Here is a 10202-nt window from a genome sequence, read left to right as displayed (position 1 = left end):
ACATAGGAGCTCAGGGGGGAAGACGTTGGGTTTGAGGTGGGTCTTGGTGGGATATGTCAGAACTCTTAAAGGAAATTGAGTGTTAAAGGGCCTAGATTAGATAAAACTGTGTTGTCATGAGGAGAAGATATTTGATTTTGACTAGTCATGTGGTTTACTACAAACAAAAATTTATTTAGGTTATTGAAATAAGTTTTACTATGACAACTATAAATATAGTAGCATTTTTTAACCATTTTTTAATGTTGATGGTGATCAATTGATCACCCCCTATTTAATTAATTAATTAATTATTTTTTTTAAATTCACCTATTTATTTATCTATTTATTTGATTAAATGTGATCCTCTTTCCAGGTGTCCCATTCCTTGTCTCTAAATTTATAGAGAGTTTTATGCTCTTTGGTGATCCATTAGTGGGAACTGGCTTTAGAGATGAGAGTTTTGTGGACAAAAAGCTGCTTGGAGAGAGAAGGTTGTTGGGAAAGTAGAAAGTGTGTTGAGGGATGAGATTTGGATGACAAGTGTTCAGTTGATAAACTTAGTTCAATAATAAAGGTTGTGATAATTTCATGTTATGCATGTCTGTGTGAGGGGTCTATATTATAAGCACAAAAGACCTTTTCAGCGAATACGAAAACAGCAACACATATTGTGTGAACCGTGAAAACACCGAATGCCCTAAACCGTGAAATTCAAAATGTCGAATCGTCATAGTTGGCCCTTTTGCGGTATAGCTCCTTAAGGTAACTGTGCAATAATTATGGACCTTAGGGTTAGGGTGTGGGTTAAGGGAAGTGCATGGATAGTAATGTATGCATGGTTTAGTGTAGGGTTAGAAGTAGGGTTTTGTTTAGTGTATGTATGTGGTTTATTTATTTTGTTTGGAAAGGTAGTATGTAGCGGACGGTGGGGTTGGCCAACTATGGCAATTCAAGATTTTCAATTTCGCGGTTTAGGGCATTTGGTATTTTTGTGGTTCGCACAATATGTGTCGCTGTTTTCATATTTGCTGAAAAGGTCTTTCGTGCTTATAATATAGACCCTGTGTGAGTGCTGGGGAGGTTTAGAGTTCAAATGTAATGGGACAGTGGTTGCTCATACATGCGGGATGAACCTGTCTGGATGAGTAAGTGTTTTATGTTGGTGATAACTAGATCCTTTAATAGCGTGGTTGCAAAACATTACACTGGATCTAGTTGGGCTGTTGACCAATTGGGTGAGGCCATAGTCTGATAAGATATCTTGAGTGCTTAAGTTTGAAGGATGTGGAAGCGTATGTTAGTCTCCCATTATTATGGAGATGTCTTGGAGAGTGTGCGAGAATGTATGAGAAAAGCAAGTTTGGAGTGGCTGCTTTGGGGGTGGTATGCTATATCTACTTTTAATATTTTCCTTGTGGGTAAGTGGAACAGTATGGTCCTGTTTGTGTCATGGACAATATTAGTGTCTTCAGAGAGTGTGTGTTATGTTGTTTTATTTGAGGATTAGTGTACCAACTCCTTGCCAGCTCCAGACCTACAGCCGCAGATGAATTTGTAATTTGGTAGATGGGGGGTAGTCAAGGGATTCCTAAGGTATTGGGGCTGTGAGTAACTATGAATGGACCTGTTTTTTTTTTTTTTTTATGTTTTTAATGCTGCCTGCACTAAATAGGGCAGATATAAGTTAATGCAGTTGGATGCAGGGTTTGTTTCTGTACAGCTTCTGATAAGCAGGGTGTTTAATATGGACTGATAGAGGAATAATACATTTTAGGAATTTTAAGGGGTTGCTGAGGGTTCAGTTTTGAATGGGCACATTAGTAATGTGGGGCGTGAGGTTGGGTGAAGGTAAAGTCCTTGTTTGAAGTGGTCTGAGTTGGATGTGTATGCTTTACTGAATGAAAAAGTGGTAACTGGTACTAGTGGAAGGAGAAAAATAAGACTTATGAGTGTGATTTTTAATTTTCACATTGAATTTGTGGAAGATGTGTTGAGTTTCTGTGTGCAGCAGCAAGCACGAACGTGGATGCACAGGAGGCAGGTGTATGACTTTAAGCAGAGTAACTGGAGTCAAAGGGTAGATGAAGAGTTACAATGTCTTTGGAGTGTGTGTGTTATGTTGGATGATCAGGAGGGCTGAGGAATTTGGGTGGGAGGGAAGTGAAGTGAGTCCGAGCTGCCATGCTAGCAGGAGCTAATCAGCCTGTCAAATTAAGAGGGAGGATGTCTACAAAATAAAAAGCTAAGGCTGTGAACAAGCTCTCTCACCTGCTATCTTTACATTGTGAGTATATGTGCATTATATAGATGTTGGTAAGAAATGCCATATTGTTTTTGTTGACATTTCGATTTATTCAAGGTAGCAGTATGGCTTCTGTTCTTCCTCAAGAACATGGAGGTCATTGTGGGAAAGTGCTGCAGTTGTGGAATCCTTCTGTTAGCATAGAAGTAGTGTGGATCACATTCAACAAAAGGAAAAAATGTTACATTCAGTTAGAAAGTGCAGTGAAAGTGAATAGTGATTGCTGGATATGCAATTTTGGGATTATTAAAATTCATAAATCTAATGTATTGACACCAACAACACAACAACCAAACAATCCAGTGGTAAAGATCATTTTCAGCCCACTTTGTCTTAAGAAGAAAGATTGTAAAAAAACAAGCAATACTTCATTGAGAAATATATACAAATGTACATCCTAAAAGGACAGTCATTTAGCTGTGAACTAACATTCCATCCTTTTATTAATTTATTTATTTCTAATCTAAAATTAAGAATTGCTGTTGAAGAACAAATACATCTATTTTGCAATCAAAGAGCATGCTTAGAGCAGCAGTAACAAATTTTGAAAGTAATATGCCACGAAGCTCTCCAACACACAAACAGCCATATAAAAAATAAAATCCAAGAAAAGCAGTTTAAACCTGACTGCACCCGAAAGGTTGAAGTAATTGTAAATTATGTCAATATATAGAAGAGGGTGTGAAGCTATAGTTGGTAGATAGAAATTATGAGATTAGATTGAATAAACCCTTTAACTGTAAATCGAAATATGTATGCCCAGCATTCTAAACAGGAAGAACTATTAGAGAGTTTTTTATGAGGGTGGATGTACACTTAAGAGCTATTGACAAGTTAGGTATAAGTAATGCCTTAGCAAAACATGTTAAAACATTTAAAAGAAAAATGCAAGGCATTATTTAAGTTTGCAATAATTGATCAAGTAGATGGTTTTCGACATCAGATTTGATGAAGAACACGAATTAGATTGGAGAGAATATTGTTGGCAAATAAAATTAAATGCATGTATGTACCCTGGTTTAAATGATACAGAGAATTTTAAAGTTGTTTTGAGAAGGAAAGGGTTGATGCACTGAATGTTTTTAGTCACAAGTCTTGTTTATTAAGTATTTAAATTAGATGTTTATGATGCAACTTGGTCTGATGAAGTTCCATGAAGGGAATGGAAGCGCTTACCGGTTGCATTTTGTATTCAATAAAGTATTTAGTATTTTAATTGTTCATTTTTTTTTTAATTTTGAAAGTAAATGTACAATATGAATGCTCAAATATTTTTCTAAAATGTCTGCAATGAAGGTACTGCACAATAAAGCTGCAATAACTGCTATATGCACTCTCCATGATAATATCAGACTCAGTGCTGCTTTAATTGCAGGACTAATTGAAGTAGGATAGGGATGGAGAAAAAAGGGGATGGTGGAGACATGTTCTTAAGAAAATGGTGAGAATAAGAGGGTGAGGGGAACTCCTGTAGACAAAGAAGCATCCAATGTACTAAATAAACTGCAGAGATGAAAGTCTCCAGTCTTCCAGAATAACAATGGGGAAGAGCAGGAGTTCAAAGATGGCCCACAAGTGGGAGCTATTCAGTCTGGGAATATGCAGCATCTCTGAACTCACCAAAATTTTATGGAAAGTCCAGATTTTTGCCTCATATTTTTGGTCTGCTATTCATAAAATGTGTGATTTTCTGTCTAATTGAGGACTGGAGTCACCAAATAAAGGGCATTTTGCATTTCAGAGTTTATATGCATTTTCTGAAGGATACAATGTAAACATAATTCTATCAGTTTAAGTTTTTATAACGCCAGTATTTAAAATAGGTCTCTGATTGGGGAGCTTTGTCCTCCCAGTTATTTTCAGCTTTATCCAAAATTCTTGTGTTAAGAATTTGAGAGGTATGATGTGCACTGAGGACTGACTGCTCACCTGGAAAGTGATGACAACCTGAATAGTGTAGCTCAGATAAGTGTGACAATCAAGAGACACAGATGCTGTAAAATGTCTGCTATTTGGATTCTTACAGGCTGTGGTAGCAAGCACTGCTGTACGAAAGACTCCATCTACCCATGGGCAAGTTTGTACTGTCTGTTATGTTGTTGTCAAATTAATTGTAGTTTCATAGAATGATTTTTGTAGTATGTCAAAGCCTTAGCTGAGTATCATTCATAAAACAGCTGAAAACAGACTAGTTAGAAATTGAGTGAACCTGTAATCAGGGTTATGCAGTGCAGTGTTATCCAAGCAGTGTGTGATCAAAAACAGAATGCTGGACTTTACATAACTCAGTTTTATTTTTAGAAAACAAAAACAGGAGGACTAGAATTTAGCATCCTACAGATTATTTCCGGTTAACCTCTATTTTAGGTCACTACTTTTGAGAAACGTCTATTGGTTTTCCCTACAGATGTTTAAATTGTGGCCCCCTTCCTCTTGGATTCAGAGAGTGTGAATACAGTATTTTATTTTATTTATTTTACATTTGTTTACCGGGCTAGTCTAACTGGATACATGTCCATTTTCAGTAGAGGCCCGGGGAGATAAGCTCCTAGGTAAGACAATGAATTTAACACAATTCTATCTACGGATATAGAAGACAAATACATTCTATTTACAGTGCCAATTACAGGTTATCATAGTAAAAAAATTAACAGTGTAGAATACAGGCATAACAAAGGATGCAGTTAAAATCCCAAAATTTACAGTGTAGAATACAGACATAGCAAATGAAAGTAATATATATTAGGTGTTCTAGAGATAGTTAGTAGAACTAGTTTTATAAAGAAGAAGTTTCTTTAGATGAGTAGATGGGATGGGAAGACCAGAGTATTTAGTGACACTTGAGCTAGTCAGGTTTAGAGCATGGGCATGACCAGTGAGTTTTAAGATGCACTTTCAGATTGTTTTTGAAACAGGAAAGTGAGGGAAGTGTGGAGAGTTCGTTTGGTAGGAGATTCCAGGCTTTTCCAACTATATTAGAAAAAAGTGAGTCACCAGCCTTGTTGTTTGTTTTAGTAGTATGTGCTAGAAGTTTCTGAGAAGACCTTAAGGATTCTAGGTTTTTATAGGGAGTGATTAGTGTGGAAAGAATAGGTGTTTTGGAAGGTGTGTAAAGGGTTTTGTGAGCTATAGTTAGTTGATGGTATTTAATTAGATTTTGTAGTTCAAGCCATCCTAGCTGTTTTAAATTAAGGCAGTGATGGGTTATAAATGGGTTACCTGTTGCAAATCTGGCGATGTTATTGTAGGACATTTCCAGTTTGCTGAGATTATTTTTAGATAGCTTAGTAAAAATAGGTGAGGCATATAGAAGAGGAGAGATTAGATGAGTGTGTGCTATTGTGGTTCGAGCTGAAGGTAGGAGAAATGATTTTATCCTATATAGAGAGCCTAGCTTTTTGTTGACAGTTTTTATAGTATTGTTTATATGGATATCAAAGTTTAGATTATTGTCAATGGTGACTCCTAACAGTTTGGTGGAAGGGTCAGGGGATATAATAGTTTTATTGGTAGAGTTAACTGAGAAATCCAATGCGGGGGGGATTTTTTAGTAGGAGAGAAATTGAGGAGTTTAGTCTTTTTGGGGTTTAAGAGAAGGCATCTATGTGTGAACCATTGCTCAACTGTGTTAAAGACTTGTTGGGTAAGGTAGAGAAGTTCAGAAGAGGAGGGGGCTGAGCATATAAGTGTAGAGTCATCTGCATATTGTATGCATGTGGCTTGGGGGATGGCAAGGTGAAGGTCATTGATGAAAATGGAAAAAAGTAGAGGTCCAAGGATGGATCCTTGAGGGACACCAAGGTTGACTGGCAAGTGAGTAGAGAGAGACTTGTGCCATAGTAAGGCCTGTTGTCTTTTGTCAAGGTAAGACTGGAACCACTTTATGGAGTATGTATCAAGTGACAGGGATTTTAGTATTGTGATGAAAATTTGGTGATTTACCATGTCAAAAGCTTTAGACAGGTCAATAAATAGGGCAGAAGAGAGTTTGTTTAGATTGCGGTGTTTGTTGATACTATCTGTGAAGGAAAGAAGGGCAGTAGTAGTGCTATGTGAAGGTCTAAAACCATGTTGACAGTTGGCTAGTAAATTATTTTGTGTTAGATGGTGAAGTAGTTGTCTGTGAATGCATTTTTCCATGATCTTTGCCAGAGGTGAGAGGAGGGCAATGGGAGGATAGTTGGAGAGTTCAGTGGATTGCCCACCTTTGTGGAGGGGGATAATATGGGAAATTTTCCATAAAGTAGGGATATAACTTTCGGTAATAGTTCTATTGATCAGGATAGATATTGGATAGGCAATAGTTTTAGCGGCTAGTTGTAGGAATTCAGCAGGTAGTTGGTCTGCTGAGGGAGAGCATGGTTTCAATTTCTGAAGAAGGGTTAGTATATATGATGTTGGGATGGGTTGAAAGTGAAAAGAAGGGGGAGAGGTTGCTTTATTAGAAGGTAAAGTGAAGTTGTTAGGTGAGAGCTGACTAGCTAGTGTTTGTATAGTGTCAGTGAAAAAGGTATTAAAATCATTGGCTATATTTATTGGTGTTTTGTGTTCAGTGTTTTGAGGGTTAGGAGTGGTGGATTGACCTGGATGGAGTAGTTGGTTGATACTCGACCAAAATTTCTTTGGCTTGTTTTGACTGGCTTGTTGGGATTGGAGGTAGTAGTTTTTTTTGTCAGATATTATAGCTTTTTTAGTTTGGTTTCTTAGTTGTCTAAAGGTTTGTTGGTGTATAGGGTTTTGAGTTTTTCTCCATTTTGCTCAATGTTTGTTTCTAGCATTGATGTTTTGTTTGGTTTCTTTAGAGAGCCATGGAGCATGTTTGTTTTTAGCTCTAATTTGTCTGGTAGGGGCATGGTGGTTCAGGATGGCAAGGAAGTTGGAGTTAAAGTAACTAACGGCTTCATCTAAAGGTAGGTTTTGTAAGGGTGACCAGTTACATGCTATTAGTTCCATCTGGAAAAGTTCAAGGTTAAAGTTCTTTTTAGATCTGATGTTTTTAATGGATGTTGGAGAGGGAAAGTTGGTTTTATGTCTGATGATATAGGTAAGAGAGTGGTCACTTAAATCATCAGGGAGGTTTCCTGAGTCATAAGTATGAGGATGATGGTTAACGAGAATCCAGTCTAATAAGCTTGATTTCTTGTTGGATTTATTTATCCTGGTAGGGGAGGTAATGGTTTGGGAATACCCATATAGGTTTATATGGCTTAAGGGGAGGTTGCTGTAGAAGCAGGTCCAGTCAATATTTGTGTCACCTAGAATGATGGTTTCTTGAGGCAGGTTTTGGGACAGCCAGCAAAGTATATTTTCCATGGTTGCTATGTTATTACCAGGAGGTAGATATATACAAACAATATAGATGGATTTGGCATTGTTAATAAGAAGTTTGGAGATAAGAATTTCTGCATTGGAGTCTAGAGGTGGTTTGCAGTTATGAGTGGTTAATTGTAAGCTAGGTTTATATAGGATAGCAACTCCTCCACCTTTTTTGGAAGTTCGGTCTAGTCTTAGGATATTATATCCAGGTGGGATGATCTCATTGTCTTTGGTTGTAGGTTTTAACCAAGTTTCTGTTAAGCAGAGTATATCAAAGGAGTAGATTTCAGTTAGGGCTTGGAGTTGAGTTACTTTATTGTTTATACTGTATATTAAGATGAGCAATAAAAGCGAGTTAGATTGTTTGAAAACGGCTTGGGTAGGACATATTTTGGAGTTGAGGGAGAAAAGGAGTTGTTGGGGGCCCTGGGTTAGGGTGGATGTCACCATCCTTTAAGGAGAGTAGTAGGTTTAGATAGTATAGGTTATGGATTCTGCTGTAATGAGATAGACATTTCCTGGGGTTTAGGTTGTTGTATTTTGTGTGTTGTGTTCTATGATATTTAGGAAGTATGTAGTTAGATGAGAATGTTATATTAGCATGGGTAAATTGTAGATGTGAGTTTGGAGAGATGGTTTCTTTCTTGGGATAGTTTTGGATTGGGTCTAGTGGGTTTTCAAAAAAGGTGAATAGATGGGTGAGGATTAAAGGAGGTAGTAGTGAGATTGTTAGTAAGAGTGTGATAAAGGGTGGGATGTGTTGATTATTCATTTTATGAGTAGATACTGGCTATTTGATGGTAGAAGCTTGAAATGTACTGGGAGGAGATGGGAGAGTGGGTAGTGTATGTTGTGAATGGATAGGAGAAGCGAAAGGGTAATATTAGGATAATTTGGTAACAGGAGAGTGTGTAGGGTGAAAGGATAGAGAGAAGAGTGTTTATGAAGAGGAAATGTAAGAATACGAGGTATGATAGGATTGAAGTGGGAAAAGGAAGATATGTGGTTGGAGAGTGATGGGAGAAGTAGGGGTGTGGTTGGGGAGTAAGTGGAGGAGGAATAGGTGTGGTTTAGGAAGTATAAAGGTAGGGCCCTTGGGGGTGGGTGGGAATTGGGGGTAGGGAGAGGAGCGGAGTGAGCCTGCAGGGCAAATGAAGCAGGTAGAAACAGATACTGAAACAGTCAAAGAAAAACAATCAGCTAGGCTAAATCTAGTGGTAGAATGGAGTAGAAATAGGGCTAAGTGAGTCTCTAGTCAGGAGGTTAGAGGTGGAAAGGAAAAACAAAGGAGAGAGAACTAGAGAGGTGTCAGTGGTCAGTAGAAATGAAGGAAGAAAAAAGTAACAGCTAAGTAGCACTTCGGGGACTGCTGAAGTTCAGAGCTGGGGAAAGGAGGTAAAAATGAGAGAAAAAAGGGGGGGTAGTAAAATATCTGGAGATAGGGCAACACCTAGTGGACGATTCTAGTATTGCAGGCTAGATTGGGAGTGAGTAAGAATGGTAGCGTACAATAGGAGAGTGAGTAAAAGCGATAAAACAGGAGGGTATCTGTACAGGTAGGAGGGATAGATAGAAAAGGTAATGTATGGGGGAAAAGCAAAGCCTGCTGGCTATCCTAGCTCAGGCCTAGGTATACATATATTTTGGTATAGTCAATAGAAAGTATTTCTTGTAGGAATTATTCAGCAGACATACTTTACTGTTATCCTTGATAAGGGATTGTCGGCTTGATATGTAAGGAGGTGACCCGCTGATATGTGGAGAGCGTTCTTAACTTCCTGCCGACTAGCACTAGAAGCCCTAGGTGGGTAGAGTTACTTAGGAGGCAAGAGAGACAAGATAGGGGGTAAGAGACATATAAAAAAGCAAGATAGAACTTCACAAAATATTAGTATTCAAACCCTGTCACAATTCTTGCAGTATCTAATGTATATTACAAAAATCCATGATGCATAGTGAGATTAACAGTCATACACAGGGACATAACAGCTGGTTAGCAGTAATACATAATTAAGACTTTGGTCGCAGCACTATAAGATTATTTGTATAGCAAATATATTGATATAAACAGCAGTTAAAAAATAAAAAACAAAATCTGTTCCAATTATCAGCAGCAGCTAATCTAATGAAGTCAGACTATGTAAATACAAGTAGGGACTTTGCAGACAGCAATAAACACATTACAGAGCTGTAGATAACAGCCAGTAAATATCGAAAACTGATTAAAGCAATTCTGTTCTATACAGCAACAGCAGTGAATCGAAGTACATCAGAGAATGTAAATGAATTTAGAGACTTGCCAGCAGCAATATAAGACAAGTTTAAAAAATAACAAATAAACAGCCCTTTTTATTAGGGGTACATTTAGTCCTAGCCCTTTTACTTATCCTCTATGTGTATGATTGTGTGATTAAAAACCCTTTACTGGCATTTAGGGGAGGAGGAGAATTTAAGAAAAATCCTCTTGGTAGTGTTATGTACGTAGAAGCATTTCAGTAGCCTCGTAGCCTGCCTGTTATTTGTAATTTTTATGTTGATACACAAAACCTTCCTTCACAGCATCTGGTAAGGAAATCAAACTTGGAGGGAAATGCCCCCTGAT

This window comes from Protopterus annectens, chromosome 6.part0 (genome assembly GCF_019279795.1).
Source record: "Protopterus annectens isolate FY-2018-M chromosome 6.part0, PAN1.0, whole genome shotgun sequence".
Classification (NCBI taxonomy): Eukaryota; Metazoa; Chordata; order Ceratodontiformes; family Protopteridae; genus Protopterus; species Protopterus annectens.
This window is presented reverse-complemented; position numbering follows the sequence as displayed.